Source organism: Erpetoichthys calabaricus, chromosome 2, assembly GCF_900747795.2.
Source record: "Erpetoichthys calabaricus chromosome 2, fErpCal1.3, whole genome shotgun sequence".
NCBI classification, from domain to species: Eukaryota; Metazoa; Chordata; class Cladistia; order Polypteriformes; family Polypteridae; genus Erpetoichthys; species Erpetoichthys calabaricus.
In genome coordinates this window covers 82,418,392-82,436,432 of record NC_041395.2, presented here as the reverse complement: position 1 = coordinate 82,436,432, position 18,041 = coordinate 82,418,392, and positions in this window count along the sequence as shown.

Below are 18,041 nucleotides of genomic sequence, written 5' to 3'. Positions count from 1 at the left end.
CACACTTTGGATTAATTCATCTCTGCCAATGGTTTGTAAGTCTTGGAGCCCCCTTAGTCAAGTCATCTCCACAATAAGTGAAGCCTCCTTTTAAGCGGGTGTCCTCTTGAAGCTCTGGGTCTGGATCTGGTCAGTTGCCTTCATTGAGCGGTTTCTCAAGACTGTAGAGGAAGAAAATAACAAGACAATTAGCAGCAGCACCCCTTCTCAGCCTGGGGTGGTATCATATACCTGGGAAGAGCTTGGATGGTGATCCTCAGAGGTGCATAGTTGACAAACCTAATGTTTATATCTTGTCTGACCTTTCATTTAATTTGAAACTTAAGAATAACCTATAGTATTCAGTCTTCAAGATGCCTCACTGTAGAGAACTCTGGGGAGTGCCAGCTCAAGTTCTGTTTGCCAAGTGAAATGCCTCTTAACTGGTTTCATGGTTCATTTGACATTTTTTGCTCTTAACATTTGCAAGAGGACAGATTCGGCACACCCTTTAATGAAGTGTGCACAGGACAGATTGGAGTAGTGTGCCTGTCATTTCTAGTGGTAAAACAGCAAAAAAAAAAAAGAAAAAGAAAAGAGACATCCAATGTTTCTATCTTTAACTACATACTCAATGTTCTCAGTAAGGATGTACATGGCTCACCAAAAAGACAAGAAACTGAGAAGATGGTGGAGGTGTTGAGACTTCACTCACTGAGACAGGCTAACCAGCTGCTGCAAAAGATCCATGCCAACCTCTCAGCAAAATGTCTTATTGGGAATTACATCAGTGGCAGAGATGAACCTGAGTCCAGTGAAGGATTTCCTGATGTGACTGTGATACCAGCTGGCTTGGAACCTGAGGATAGAGAAGTCATGCATGCATGCCATCTACAACATAAACAAACTTCATTTAACAGTGCTGTGGGGAAAGAGCTCTACAGACTCTGTGCTGGCACGCCACTGGGAACCGGTGAGTACAACACCAGAGAGAAGCAGACTTGGGGGGGGCAGAGACACAGGGGCCAGCTTGGCGGAACTTATATAGACCACCATTGAACAAAAGAACTAGCGATTTGCAATGACGTGTGCTGCATGGCATCATTGTTGGCGGAGTGGTGGCTCTGAGGCTAAGGAGGCTAAGGATCTGTGCTGGTATCTAGAAGGCTGCTGGGTTCGAACCCCCGTCACTGCCAGAAGAAATCCTACTCTGCTGGGCCCTTGAGCAAGACCCTTAACCTGTAATTGCTCCAGGGGCGCTGTACAATGGCTGACCTTGCGCTCTGACCCCAAGGGGTATGCGGAAACTAACAAATTCCTAATACAAGAAATTGTATAAGGCGAAATAAAGAACAAAAAAAAAATTCCTATGTCTCACTGCTTGATCCGTCAGTCACAGACAAATGTCCTTTCTGTGGAGAGAGACTGTTTTCTTTTCTGTTCTAGACTTCAGCCTCTTTTATATATTCTTACGACTCTTTTTAGAGTTCTTAACTTGCCTTTTAATGACTGTGTATTTATTTATGGTATTAATGGGAAAACAAATAATCAAGATGAATGTATGATTGGTAATTTTCTCATTGGGCAGGCCAAGCTGGCGATTTATAAATCACGAAAAGAGAAAGTGAAATCAAACAAACAATGTGATATGATCAAAATATTTCATGGACTGGTAAAAGCCAGGGTGTTTTAAGAAAATAAATGTTATAGAATGACTGAAAATGTGAATTATTTTGAGGAAAAATGGTGTGTTAATGAAGCAATTTGTAAACTTGGAGATAATGAATTGGTGTTTCTTATTTATTTTGGGGTAAGTTGGGGTTGTCTTTGTTTGCTTTACTTTTGCTATTGTAAATGACATGTTGAGTACTGATTAATAAAGTTCAATTCAAAATTCAAAATTCTTTCTTGATATTTTCAATGACTGCAGAAGGTACAGGCGTACAGGGGTCTAAGAAGCTTCTATGCAGCACTTTGGTATTGTAGCCCCAAGATGTTATTGATCCTCCCCATTCCCTAAAGTAATTCAGGTCTAGGCCAGAAGTTTACTAAGTGAAAGAGTTGGAAGGTGATATGGTGTGAAGGTTCAAATTTCCAAAGGAAAACAGCCCAGGGGAGTGGTTGTTTGTGAGCCGCCCACATGATACGCAGGGACAAATGCCTGCCTAGGTAGACACTGAAAAGCCACAGGTGCTTTGTTTTTTCATTTTTTTATCTTGTCCTTTTGAATGCTCCCTTTGCTTTTTCTTTCCATTTTTCTATTTTATAAACAAGTGCACCATTTGCACATAGATTAGCTTCCTTGGCATTATTCTGCTTCAGGAGGACTAATTGTGAGAGTATGCCTTCATTTATATTTATTTTATACAGTATACAAATAGATAGATACAGTTCTAGGAGGTGACACTGGATTGATGTCCTGGCTGTGATAGATGGTGTTCCCTTTCCGAGACAGAACTATACAGTATATGCAGTACACACACAGTACCTACAGTATACTGGTAATAAGCCTTACATCCTACGATTTATTTAATTTTTTTCATGGAATGTATAACATGGTCGTTATTATAGTACATGTAGGAACAGAGCTATTTATAGAATACTAATGACATATTTATGGGTTGAAGTGATAATTTTAAACTCCTGCTAAGTAGCGGGGAGTTATGCAGGAGCAGTCAGACATGTGAACCAATTAAGAGAGATACAGACAATGTTTCTGATCTCTTTAAGAACATTAGTAATGTTATCAGTTTAAATTACATAATACGGAAGACGGTGATACGCAGTTCAATGGAAATCATCCATCCATCTGTCTAACCTGCTTCTGCAATGCAGGGTTGTGTGGCAGTTGTCGCCTATCCCAGCAAGAATAGGGCACAAGGCAGGAACACTCCTTGGACATGATGCCAGTCCATTGCAGGGTAAATACACACACACACACACACACACGCACACGCACACGCACACACACACACACACACACACACACTTAGGTCAATTTATCATTTCCAGTTCACCTAACCTGCATGCCTTTGGACTGTGGAAACCACAGCACACAGAACACACGCACAGAACATATAAACTCCATGTAGGGAACACCCAGAATGCGAAACCCAGTCCTCTTGTTGTGAGTCAGCAGTGTTACCACTGCCCCACCATCGTGCCCCAAAGGAAATGAAAGGATTTCCAGATTATAAAATAAATGTACATCTTAATACATAGGAAATCAGTGGAAGTAAAATTTAAATGATGTACATGTTTTACACTTCTTAGAACAACAAAAATATTAATAAACATAAAAACGTATAACAAGATTAAGTGTGTTTAAAGATTAAATAATAGTAAGCTAAGTTTATGTGCTGTCACCTTGAGATTCAACTAAAAGTATTTTTCTTTATTGCTGTTTTCAGAAATGTTTAGATGAACGTATAAACTGCAAGCCACAAAAGGTGCTCAAAACTATCTATTTATTTATTCATTTTCTTAGTCCTACTTATGAAATTGGTGTAATGGAGAAAATAAAACTACATTACAGATGCTGTGTGTGCATATATATATGTGTCTGTCCGGTTGTTATGTCTTTGTCATTTCAGCAGATGGCACTTCACAAACATTTGTAGTAAGGCAGTTTACTACAACAACTATTTGTGATGCGCCATCTGTTGAAAGGACAATTGCAATGCATTTTTTAATTACTACATGCATTACAAAATACATTATAATAGATGCTGCACTGCAAATGTTAATGTTGAGGTCTACGTTGATTACTTAGATTTCAGCTCATCATAGATGTGCAGCACAGCTAGTCTTATATATAAATGTCAATATGTGGATGTGTGTGTGTTTGTCTGTCTAGCCTGGAAGTGAGAGGTGGAGTCGGGGTAAGGGCTCCGCCTCCGAGGCAACTGAAAACTCTCTTAGCCACTAATTACACAAACAAGATGAGCACGTCAACAAAACGAAACCTCAGAAGAAAGACAAAGTTGCTTAGCTGCGAACATTGGCAAAACGGTATCCCTTTAACTTTTCCTTCCTCCGCTAATACACAAACGATGCAAGCACGTCGGCAAAACGAATCCTCCTAGGAGAGAGAAGCCCAGAGTAGTTCCTTTCAATTACCTGATATCTCTACATTTCAATTTTGTTTCTGACGATTTCAATACATTCTAACACCCCAGGCTTTTTACAGCACAGGCTTACACAGCAGGTGTATATATATTGTAATAATAAAGCACAAACAAGTATAAAGGTTTGGGGTTTTTAAGCCCCATATACTGTAAAGCAAAATAAGCACATCAGTATTTTCTTCTCAGTACAACAGACAGACAAAAATAATGCAGGTTGGACATTTATAACGGAGGACAGGAAGTAATGAAATGATGGGGAAAAGTCATGATGGTTGATGGGAAAGTGATGTCATCATTGAGGGACCAGAGGTTAGAAAGAACCCCAGAAGTGGGTGGTACCAAAAGACTTCCGGAACTGTTTATGGCGGTGGTGCTTTGGTCTTTCTGAAGGAACAAGAAAAGAGAGGTTAGTACCTCGCCATTGTCCCCCGGCATGGCTTGTCGCGGCACCCATCTGGTCCTTAAGCCGCTTCCCATGCGCTCGTGCGTGACATGACCCCTCCACTAGCCCAGACCCACCAGGTCGGGCGGCCCGAACCGAGAGATCGTGAACTCGGGAGAGAGCATCAGCATTGGCTTGAAGGCTACCTCGACGATAAGTGATGGTGAACTTATAAGGCTGCAAGTCCAAAAACCACCTGGTGACCTGAGGATTCGAATCCCTATGGAGGGCCATCCACTGGAAGGCGGCATGGTCCATCACCAGGGTGAATTCACGGCCCAGCAGGTAGTACCGCAGATAAATTACCGCCCACTTGATGGCCAAGGCTTCCCATTCCACTGCTGCATACCTGGTCTCCTGGTCCAACAGTTTCCGGCTCGGGTAAATTACGGGGTGCTCGACACCGTCGATGCTTTGGCTCAGCATGGCACCTAGACCTGTGTCTGAAGCATTGGTCTGGAGGAGAAAAGGAAGAGAGAAATCAGGAGTTCTCAACACAAGCTCCGTTGTTAGGGCCATTTTCAAGTCACTGAATGCCCGTTCCGTAACATTGTTCCACACCACATGTAAAGGAGCCCGTTTCTTTGTCAGGTCCGTCAAAGGTGCTGCTCTCTCAGAAAACCGAGGTACAAACTGGCAGTAGTAGCTTGCTAGTCCCAAGAAGGCTTGCACCTGTTTTTTGACTATCGGACGGGGCCAGTCCAAGATGTCTTTAATTTTAGACTTTTGTGGTTTCACCAGCCCTCCTCCCACCAGGTAGCCTAAATACTTGGCTTCGTTCAACCCAAAATAGCATTTCTGCGGGTTGATCCGAAGCCCGGCCTTCACTAGCGTCCTTAAGCCGCTCCCCATGCGCTCGTGCGTGACAATATATATATGCGGTATACAGTATATACATTATATATATATCTATACAATGATCTGTAAGTGATGTAGCAGAACACCAAACCCCAGACACAACATCACAGACACAAGTCCCAGGTTCAAAATAAACATTTATTTCAATGAAATACCACAACAAAGGCTTCTTCCCCATGATCACACAACCTCAGTCCTGTTCTTCTCTTCTTTTCTTTTCTTCTTTTGTCCTCCTCCACTCTTCCCCGGTGACCTTTGTCTATCCTCCACACCTGACTCCAACTTTCCTTGGTGAGGTGGAGCAGATTCCTTTATACTAGAACTTGGAGTATTTCTGGTGTCACTTCTAGGCCATGCAAAATCTCTCTGAAAGTAGGAATGCTGCTTCTCACAGCTCACCATGGCAGATCTGAAGAAACCCAGCAGAGTTGCTCATTAGGACTACAACTCCCATGCAGTCCTGCAGGTGTTCATGTTGGAATTCCAGCAGAAGAACGCTGACAACTTTCACATTGTGGGAGCACATGGCCCCAGAAGACTGCTTTCCTCCATCAATATACTGTAAAGATCTCCTCGTCAGGTAAAGGTCTAGTCATCCTGGATGGGATGACATAAAACCAGTGTGTCAGACTCCACTTTATTTTCATGTGCTATAATTACTCTAAGCATGATGAAAATCAATGGTTTAAAAACTCTTGATGTCCAAGAATAACTTTCTCATTCTACACAGTAGGAAAACAAAAGAATTGTTTCAAAGTTTGAATAGTTTTTATAAGGAAAACAAGATGACACAGTGAATATATTTCCTGCTAGGTTTGATCCTCTGAATAGAAAAATAAATAAATTAATACATACATACAGTACATACATAAAATGCCTGCTTCCAGCTTATTGCTGACTAGCTCAATTTGATTGAGTTTTAATTAACATCACTGGCGTGCGTCCTTAGCAGTCAAAGTATACACTACATGCTAAAAATAGCATATTGCAATAACTAATGTAATTGTTATTTAGTATATTTAAAATTCTGTTATCCGTCACAATAAAAGAATAAGTATCCGTGTGTCTGTGCATATGTGTACCCGTCAGGTTGCAATGTCTCTGTCACTCCAGCAGATGGAGCATCACACATATTTGCAGTAATAAAATGCATTGCAATTGTCTTTACAACAGATGGCATATCACAAACATTTGTAGTAATGCATTTTATTCTCACAAATATTTGTAATGTGCCATCTGTCGGAATGACAAATACAATGCTTTTTTTTACTGCATGCATTACAAAATGCATTCCAACAGATGGTGCACTGCAAACATTAACAGTGAGGTCTTTTTGATTACTTAGATTTCAATATGTTTTAGATAGGTAGCACAGCTAGTTTAAAAATAAAGCTACTGTAAAAATGATAGCATGTCAGGTTCCTAATATTACAGTAATAGTCTTAAGAAAATTCCTCAAAATTGGCACATTATCATCAAAGGATGTAGCACTGCTCCAGGGGAGTGCTTCTAGAGAAAAATAGAAATTACTTGCACAACTAGGAAATCTGTAAAATGCACATATTTTAATATTTAATCTAACTTCATGCAATGGTCTAATTGCATGCTATTATTTTGTACTATTATTTGTAATTTCACACTAATTTTTGTGTTGCCCTCAACAAATTTTATACTTCTTGATCTTTCACCTATTTCTTTCCACATATTATGATACCAAAAATATTTTTCTTTGTTTCTCTTCTTACTGTACTTTCATCCTTCTCACCTTGAACTGCTTATGGCTTTTTGCTTTTTTGATTTCTCTCTCTTTTTTTTAATTTGCAGCATGACAAGTCACAGGCATCACATTATAAATATTGGCTGTGCAAGCATTTTATTGCTGGTGCTTTGTTGATTTTTGCTTTGTGAGCACACAGAAAAAAAATTACTGCTGTGTTTTGTAGTGTATTGCAAAAGACCTTTAGTTTTGCATATTTCCTTAGGGAGTAAAATCCTGGAATACATAACATTCCTAGAAAGGAGCCTGGGGCTTTAATTTTATTTTGTTTTGTGGCTTCCAGCCAGTTGGCAGTCTTGGTTAGTGACAGCTGTCTTGTTTCTTGTCTGGCCATGTTTGTGTCTGAATGGCAACTACAGCCTATTTTGCATTTTGTTTCCTAGAAGTTTTACGTCTCTTTCTGCTGTCACCGTTCAATTCCTGAATAACCATCCCAGTTTCTGCGCTGCTGCTGTTGAGTTCAAGCTAACCCCATGGCTTTTCAGTGGTAACAATCTTGTTTTTTGTCTGTCCAAATTAGCAGTTAGTCGACTCTGTTCTTTATTCCTTGGTGTTGTCTTATCTTCACAGCTGCTGAACACAGACAACCAGGAGTTGCCTAACCCTGTTTGGTCTGCGCGGCCCTCCATTCCCCACCATGGCAGGTGTGGTCCTTGTGTCTGCTTTCCTTGCTTAGCTGCCTTACTCTTGTTTTGTATATTGCTTTTGCTCAAGCCTTTGTGTGTCCTGAATTTGGAACTTGTAATGGTTGCATTAAACTTTTTAATTGTAATTTTTGCATTTTATTATTTCACTTTCATTTGACTATTTTTTATTTATTACATATTTCATCATTTACAATTTGCCATTATGCTGTGGAGCCTTCTTGGTATTGGTATGCATGCAAACATTTTGAGTCTTGGTGCATCATGTATTAAACCTTGTTTTAGAATTTTTTGGGGGGGAATTAAAGCAAATGGGATTTATTAACCCACGCATACACCACATGCCATGTCAAGTTCCTTTATAAATCTCAAATCAACTTAAAACTAAGCATCCGTGCACACACTTTTAGCCTTTCTCTGTCACCTCCTGCCAGTAATTATGTATGGCTCCAAAAATGTCTTTTTTAAATATTCACCATCTAAATGCAAAACATCAGAGAACACTGAAAATGAAACATCAATGAACGTGAACTGGAGGTATTACTGACGGAAGTGGAGAACCACAAAAACATTCTTTTTGCTGGTCTATCTGCAGGAGTCATAGGAGTCATAAAATAATGTTCTAATTAAAAATTAAAAAAAAAAATTGGGATGTGAGCTTTGCGCCCTAGGAACCAAGTTACCCAAACTATTCTATAACATTTCAGTAATTATTTACCGCTCTGATACTAATCTTTCTGAACATAAAATAGATCATTATTATAGCAATTGACAAGAAAAAAATCACAATTAATTGTTGAATTAGAGTATTTGAGGGTTCCTTTAGAGTGCTTCTTTCTCTTGCAGGATTTTGGCTCAAAAATGATCAACACATCAACATCTCATAACAGAGTTAAGTTTCAAAGTTGGTATTTTTCCGTCCAGTCGTTTTAGTTTTCGACAGTCCTCAAGAAACTGTGACACACAGACACACACACACAGACAGATACCCACACACCCATCATCAAGATATTGATGTTTTTGGTATCAGGAGACTCTAAAGCACTGAGATTCGCCAAAAACTGGGGATTGAAATTTTTGACAAATCTAAAGCTTTCGCTCGTCCCCCATAGACAATCGGTTATGTTGGGGGAGGGTGCAAAGCAAAAATATTTAAACCACAACTCCAACCATGCTGTTTAAAAGAGCTGGATAAACCTGTAATTAACATTTCAAAATTATTTCTGCAAGGAACAAAAACTGCAAAACAAGGCAAAGTTCTAGCAGAATTTTAATACATAAAAAATTTGACTGTTAAATTATGCCTTTTAATGATACCTTTGTTTGTAACCTGCTATTACTCTATTTGTATTCTTTATGTGATTTTTCTCTACCGTTTTCTGAGATCTGGCACTTTTTTTTTTTAGGTCACAGTTTATAATTCTGATACTAGTTTTTGATTTCTCCATTTACTTTAATTGTTATCAAATATTTTGAGCTCTTTCAGCCGCTATTTTGTTATATCATGATCATTGATATTTTGGGCTCCCGTCACTAGGGTTAGTGTCCTGTTTTGTCAGATGTTTTTGCAACAGCCCTTGTTTATAAAATGATGGGTTGAACACTCCAAGTAACTACTTCCTCATTTGAGCTTGGGGATAATAAAACCTGTTTTACGAAACAATCCTTTACTAAATCTTTCATTTTGAATGTCATTCTTTTTTTTCTTTTACTTTTGAAATTGTTGAATTTCACCTTAATTTTTGTCTCTTGTTTTGACCTTCACATATGTGCAGTTTGATCTCCCAGTTTTGACTCTATTTTGTAATCCACCTTAATAAAAGAATATGTATCAGTGTGTCCATCCAGCTGCTATGTCTCTATCATTCCAACAGATGGATAATCACAAACTTTAACACTGTTTTTAAGTATCTCATACTAAAGGGCATATGAGAGAGGCATAGGCATTACATTCCTCCTCCTAATGTATGCACATTGCATACATTAGTAATCCTCTTTAATAAAACCCCTGTGTGCGTCCAGGGTGTCCGTGTGTGTGTGTCTTCTGGTGAAGTGCGCATGCGCGGGGCCAGCACCACGCATCGCACAGTGCCATGCGCAATGTTTTTGCACTACTGTTCTAGCGCCCGTTATTATAACGGGCTTAATGTTTAGTAATATAATAATAGCAGATTGAGCTACATTATTTGCATGAAAATGTGCTATATAAATAAATATATATTTATATATATATATATATTTATATATAAATATATATATATATATATATATATATATATATATATATATATATATATATATATATTAAATGTTAATGCTGAGGTCTACATTGATTACTTAGATTTCATCCCTAATGTAACACCACCACACCAAGGACCAATTTTTTAAGTAGAAAAAAAATTTAGCCTGTATATCCAACATTCCAATTTACATACTAACTACTGATATTATGAATTCAGTCAAAGTTCTTGCAAACATAACAAAAAGTGCTTCCTTTTTGTTTTACAAAATTGAACTGAATTTGTGAAAGGGAGGAAATGTTATTAAAATCTCACACATAAGTTCAATATAATATTTAATAACTCAGCAGCAGTAGAGCTTTCCAGGATTTACTTTCTTTAGATGCAGAAAAAGCCTGTCATAGAGTTGAATGGGGTTATCATCTTCAAAACACTGTGGGTTTTGGGCACAATATATGTGCATTAATTACACTGTTATAAACCAGTCCGGAAGTTTCAATCTGTGCAAATAATAGAAATTCTATTTTCTGATTGCAGGGAACACTTGAAGGCTGATTTATTCTTCTCAATTGTACTTTTACAAGATAATCACATATTTTCATAATTTGTAAAGAAAAATACAATTAATTAAGTACCTTTTAAAGTACTTTTAAAGTTTTGCATATTAATAGTATATTTGTATTGTTGAATAGCTCTGCCTAAACTATAATTTTTCATCAAACCTGTCTTTTGCCACTACAAAGAAATTGAAAACTTTGGTACAACAAACTTAGCCAAATTTCCTAGAAACTATTGAAATCGTCAGAAAAAAAATTGAAATGTAGAGATGTCAGGTAATTGAAAGGAACTATGCTGGTTATCTCTCTCCTAGGTTTCATTGTGCTGATGTGCTCGCCTTGCTTGTGTATTAGCGGCGGGAGGAAAAAGTAAAAGGGATACCATTTTGCCGACTCGTTTACATAAGAGTTTCTCTCTTTTCTCGGTGGTTTTACTTTGACAACAGAATCACTTTATTCTTCTGACTCATTAACTTAGGGCCGGCTCTCTGAGCTTCATGCTGTAGTAGCCTCGCACTTCCGGGTTGGACAAACAGACATACACACTTCCACATGTAGATGTTTAGTTTTCTGTTTCTTCGGAGGTGGAGTCCTTACCCTGATTCCACCTCTCATTTCAGGGTCGGACAGACACACACACTTCCACGCGTAGACATTTATATATAAGATGTTTTCAAGCTGTGATTAAAATATACATAATACTGTATTTTCAATTTAGGCCAGTACCTTTAAAATAGTTTGTCTCTAGATAAACTGAGAAAGCTTTGGGAAAAGGTCCTTTCAGTTATATTTTAGAAGATAAGTTAAAGTCAACACTTTCTATCTATCCAAAACATGATCTAATATAGCTTAGTGTAGTTTTAAATATTGTGAAAATGTCTTCTGTCAAAGACTACCCAGAATACAGTATATCTAGGTTAAGATATTTGCCAGTATGTGAGTTTGATGAGTGCCTTATGGGGAACTGATTTCTTTGAACACAGAGAGGTTGGAAAAGAATGTTGCACTTCCACCTTACTAACTCACTCCCTCACTCTTAGTCCCACTTGATGACTGGTATTATTGTACATTCCAACCCCTTCCAATCTCTACCTATTCCAGTCTATGATGTATAAATTCAATCCATACAAGACTTTCGTAGAATGTCAGAGGAAGCAGTGCTGTCGCAGTCCCCTTCCAGTACTTGCTTGCTATCAGTATCCTTCTCAGTCGCCAGTCTTTGGATTAAATGGGTATTCCCAGCTGAGACCCCATCTATTATGTTTTCTTTCTGATTTATTCACACCATGTGTCACCAGGGGCCTGCTTCACTAAATCACATGCTTTCAGAATGTCCACTGTTCAGGCCAAATTAGAATGAAATTTTTGCCTATTTTTCAAACAACCTTGTAATAGCAAGGCTCCTTAATGAATAATCTACTGTGAAAACTTATGCTGAAAACTGGTAGCTTGTGCAGAATTTTGAGAATTCTTGTTTTTATGTGTTGCAACTATTTTTCCATGGGTGTATTAATTTTGGAAGAAGTTTATTTTTCACACTCTGTCTGCATTTATGTTTTCTGATTATATTTTTTTATTTGTGAAATTATTTTAATTTTACCTTTCATTTTTGTACGTTGCAGCCAATATTACCTCGTTTTGTCAGGACCTACAGAGAATGCAGTTTGTTGTGTTTTTGCGAAATGTGGCTAACGACTAGCATCCCATATGCTAACGTGGAGCTACCTGGGTTTAGCACAGTTAGAGCGGACAGAGACGCAAATACCTGCGGGAAGCTTTCTATGTATATACACGGTGGTGCAACCCTGGACATGTATAAGTCAAAATCTCCACTTGCTGCAGGGACATCGAACTGTTGGCCGTAAGTCTGCATCCCTATTACTTGCCCAGAGAGTTTGGACACGTCATTGTTGTTATTGTTTACATCCCTCCTCGGGCGGACGTGGAGATAGCGAGTGACATCATCCACGCCGCTGTTGCTAAACTACAAACACAGCACACTGAGGCGCTTGTGCTAATTGCTGGAGATTTTAACCATGTGACGCTGGACAAAACATTACCTGCCTTCTCCCCGTATGTGGACTGTAACACCCAGGGAAATAGGACTATTGACCTACTGTATGCAAATGTTAAAGACGCATACAGCGCCATCCCGCTGCTTGCACTTGGGAAAGCAGATCATAACCTGGTTCTGCTTCAGCCTCACTACAAACCAAGAGTGAGGGAGCTACCTACAACCACACAATCATTCAGGAAGTGGTCCCCTGAGGCAGAGCAGGCTCTGAGAGACTGCTTTGGAACTACAGACTGGGATATCCTGCAGGGGTCACATAGTGAGAACATTGAGGAGGTTGTTGACTGCACTACTGACTACGTCAACTTCTGTATGGATATTGCAGTTCCAGTAAGAACAGTACGCTGCTATGCTAACAACAAGCCATGAATTACAAATGACATCAAGGGCCTTTTGAACCAGAAAGAAAGGGCTTTTAAAGGCGGTGACCAGCATGAGCTCAAGCACATGCAGAAGGAACTCCGAGTCCAGCTCAGGGCGGTGAAGGAGCAGTATAGGAGAAAGCTGGAGCAGAAGTTGCAGAATAACTGCATGAAGGAAGTGTGGGATGGGATGAAGATCATCACTGGCTATAGCTTGAAGCGGGGTGCCACCATCGAGAGAGACGTGGATAGAGCGAACCTAATGAACAACTTCTTTAACAGGTTTGACCACCCTAACCCACTCTCACTCTCACCTCAGAGTACTGTATCCTCAACCCATCCTTCTACTGATACCAACATAGGAGTTTTCCCCCACCCACAATTATAGCTGCCCAGGTAAGCAGAGAGCTGAGGAGACTTCGGGCCAGCAAAGCAGTGGGTCCAGATGGAGTATCGCCATGACTGCTGAAGCCCTGTGCGTTGGAGCTGGGGAGTCCTCTACAGCGCATCTTCAACCTGAGCCTGGAACCGGGGAGAGTCCCAAGGCTTTGGAAAACATCTTGCATCCTCCCAGTCCCAAAGGTATCACGTCTTGGTGAGCTGAATGACTTCCGGCCTGTCGCTCTGATGTCACATGTGATGAAGACCATAGAGTGGCTGGTGCTTCACCACCTGAGGCCACAGGTCCCCCACGCCCTCGACCCTCTGCAGTTCGCATACCAGGAGAAGGTGGGAGCGGAGGATGCCATCATCTATATGCTACACCGATCCCTCTCCCACTTGGACAGAGGCAGTGGTGCAGTAAGAATTATGTTTCTGGACTTCCCTAGTGCCTTCAACAACATCCAACCTCGACTCCTTAGTGACAAGCTGACAGAGATTGGAGTAGATTCATACCTGGTGGCTTGGATTTTGGACTATTTTACAGACAGACCTCAGTATGTGCGTCTTGGGAACTGCAGGTCTGACATTGTGGTCAGTAGCACAGGAGTGCCGCAGGGGACTGTGCTTTCTCTGGTCCTGTTCAGCCTATATACATCGGACTTCCAATACAACTCGGAGTCCTGCCATGTGCCAAAATTCACTGACAACACTGCTATCGTGGGCTGCATCAGGAGTGGGCAGGAGGAGGAGTATAGGAGCCTAATCAAGAACTTTGTTAAATGGTGCAACTCAAACCACCTACAATTGAACACCAGCAAAACCAAGGAGCTGGTGGTGGATTTTAGGAGGCCCAGGCCCCTCCCGGACCCTGTGATTATCAGAGGTGACTGTGTGCAGAGGGTGCAGACCTATAAATACCTGGGAGTGCAGCTGGATGATAAATTGGACTGGACTGCCAATACTGATGCTCTGTGTAAGAAAGGACAGAGCCGACTATACTTCCTTAGAAGGCTGATGTCCTTCAGCATCTGCAATAAGTATGCTGCAGATGTTCTATCAGACGGTTGTGGTGAGTGCCCTCGTCTACGCGGTGGTGTGCTGGGGAGGCAGCATAAAGAAAAGGGACACCTCACACCTAGACAAACTGGTGAGGAAGGCAGGCTCTATTGTAGGCACGGTGCTGGACAGTTTGACATCTGTGGCAGAGCGACGGGCACTGAGCAGGCTCCTGTCAATCATAGAGAATCCACTGCATCCACTAAACAGTGTCATCTCCAGACAGAAGAGCAGCTTCAGCGACAGACTGCTGTCACTGTCCTGCTCCACTGACAGACTGAGAAGCTCGTTCCTCCCCCACACTATGTGACTCTTCAATTCTACCCGGGGGGTAAACGTTAACACAATACAAGATTACCTGCCTTGCACTCTCCACCTTGCATTTTTTTTTTAAATTTGCACAGCGTTTTTATTGTTCTTTAATTTAATATTGTTTTTATCAGTATGCTGCTGCTGCTGAATTTTCCCTTGGGGATTAATGAAGTATCTATCTATCTATCTATCTATCTATCTATCTATCTATCTATCTATCTATCTATCTATCTATCTTTTTTAAACTAATTAGCGGATGTGAATAACACATGAGCTGGTACTGACCATATAGCGACAAATCACAAACACGTAAACAACAAACAGGGGCTAGGGTGTCCCCAGCAGAGTTGTAAAACTCTCGAATCTCTAAAATAAGAAACATGACCTGGGAGAGAGTCCCCCTTAGAGTATTGAGCTTTGCGAATCACCAACACACAAATGATGAGCTTTCCCCTTAGAATTTCAGGAGTTATGGCTGTGTGTCACTTACAGGACAAACTGCTGGCCGGGAGGGACAATGGGAAGCTTTACGGTACCAGGAATAAATGTGTGCAAATATAAATCATGCAGCTTAGAGGAAGCATAGGTTGCATCCCCATTGTGCTTTTATGATTGTGGCCAAGCCATTTTATTGCCAGTTGTATGATGTGCCTTTACATTGCTAGAGGACATGGCCTGAAAGTCGCTGGCTGATAACATTATCATGATGATGGTATTTACGTTGATGCTGCATAGCAGACTACAGTCTAAGATTATGAATAATTTATAAAAGACTTTTAATGCTATTCTTGGTACAGTAATCCCTCCTCGATCGTGGGGGTTGCGTTCCAGAACCCCCCGCGAAAGGTGAAAATCCGCGAAGTAGAAATCATATGTTTATATGGTTATTTTTTTATTGTCATGCTTGGGTCACAGATTTGCACAGAAACACAGGAGGTTGTAGAGAGACAGGAATGTTATTCAAACACTGCAAACAAACATTTGTCTCTTTTTCAAAAGTTTAAACTGTGCTCCATGACAAGACAGAGATGATAGTTCCGTCTCACAATTAAAAGAATGCAAACATATCTTCCTCTTCAAAGGAGTGTGCATCAGGAGCACAGAATGTCAGAGAGAGAGAGAAAAGCAAGCAAATCAATAGGGCTGTTTGGCTTTTAAGTATGCGAAGCACGGCGGCACACAGCAGTTGAAGGCAGCAGCTCACACCCCCTCCGTCAGGAGCAGAGAAAGAGAGAGAGACAGATAAAAACAAACAATCAAAAATCAATACGTGCCCTTCGAGCTTTTAAGTATGCGAAGCACCGTGCAGCATGTCGCTACACGAAGCAGCTGCACAGAAGGGAGCAACGTGAAAGCATTTTTAGACGAGTGTCCGTATCGTCTAGGTGTGCGAACAGCCCCACTGCTCACACCCTCTCAGTCAGGAGCAGAGAATGTCAGTGCAAGAGAGAGAGAGAGAAAAGTAAGTTGGGTAGCTTCTCAGCCATCTGCCAATAGCGTCTCTTGTATGAAATCAACTGGGCAAACCAACTGAGGAAGCTGAGGAACTGAGCAAGAAATCCGCGAACCAGCAAAAAATCCGCGATATATATTTAAATATGCTTACATATAAAATCCGCGATAGAGTGAAGCCGCGAAAGGCGAAGCGCGATATAGCGAGGGATTATTGTACTTCTGACTTACAGTTCTGATTTATTGTTTCCTGATTTTTGCTTTATAATTTTAGGTTACATATTAGGCTTCAAAGTTTTTTTTTTGGTTTTTTTTTTTATTAATCCAATCAAGGATATAATAAGCACAATAAAATTAGAGCTCAATTACAGTCTGCATTTTTGAAAAACACCATTTTTGCCTGTTTACACTGAAAAGCCAAGCTGGTGTTTTCAGATGTCTATGTCTCTGGAGAGTATTTTCGAAAGTGTCTGCTTCTGAGGGATTGAAAATGCTGGTGAAGTGTTGAAAAAAGTCAAAAATGGAGACTAATGTGTGTGTTTTTAAATAAAATTGTAGTAGTGTGGATGGGCCGTATCTCAGGTGATTCCTTTGTGGTTGCATGTCACTACTGGTCTAGATGCCTGACAATGGGCAATATTAAAGTCAACAAAATGGTGGCACTTATTAAAAAAACACCACTCTGAAAACATTAAACAAAATGGAGGTATGATGAAACATGAAACATCAACTCAAAAAATTACAGAAAATGAAACAGGACAATAACTAATGAGTCCACATAATGGAAGAAATAAATTCTACACCAAACCTCATCAAACTTTAATCCTGCCAGAGAAAGGTGTAATTCATAATGGAAAATGTTTTTACAGACAGGAGGAGAAATTAAAGTTGGAACTTCATCTATCGTATACAGGAGGCAGTTGAGTACAATGTGATGAGATCAAAAATGGACTGACTGGTATTTTTTTAGCAATGGCTGTTACTAAATGCTGAGTAAGAAATTACGATTACAAAAACATTGCAATCGTAGACAAATTTATTGAGGGACACATTTTGTGAAAGCAAAGGCAGAATCTAACACATGAAAAATTGGTTTAAATAACTGATTCCCAAAGGATGAATTAAGCTCGGGAGGAATCATGTCAGGACTTGGAGATCTTCCCTTAGCCACAGAAACTTAAGTTCATTGATAGAAAGAGGGAAGTCTACCCAGAAAGTTTCTTCTTTTGCTGACTTGGTGAGAACAAACTTTCTTTAAGAGATTTAAAATTGAGGGTGAAGTTTCCTAAAAATAATTCTGAATATTAAAAAAAATCATATTTTCATCGCAATTGGTTTAATTGATAAAGACTGCTGATTTAATTTTAGTATCCGAAACAGAGATGACTGAGTTGCATTTCTGAAGACTTGATGCCAATAATTAAACAGGTTTGTCGTCATACACATTTCATCGTATCCATATCCAGTTCGCCTCAAATTCAGCTCTTTAGAGAAGCATGGAATTTAGTTTCATTCCAGTTTAATTATTTCAAATACAGGGTTCAGTACATAAAGAGGATGAGAAATGTGACTCAAGATTAGTAATTTTCTTCCCTTGGGCAAATGCAATTGTGAAATCACACATAATGGCCCTTACAGCTAGCCAAATAATTGCAAGATCATCCATAGAGCCAGAATAAATGGCAGTAACGTTTCAGCAAAAATCAATTAAACTTCCGCAAAGACTTGAAATGAAACCATAAGAAATAAATTAATATCTGTGAAAAAAGCACAAGTT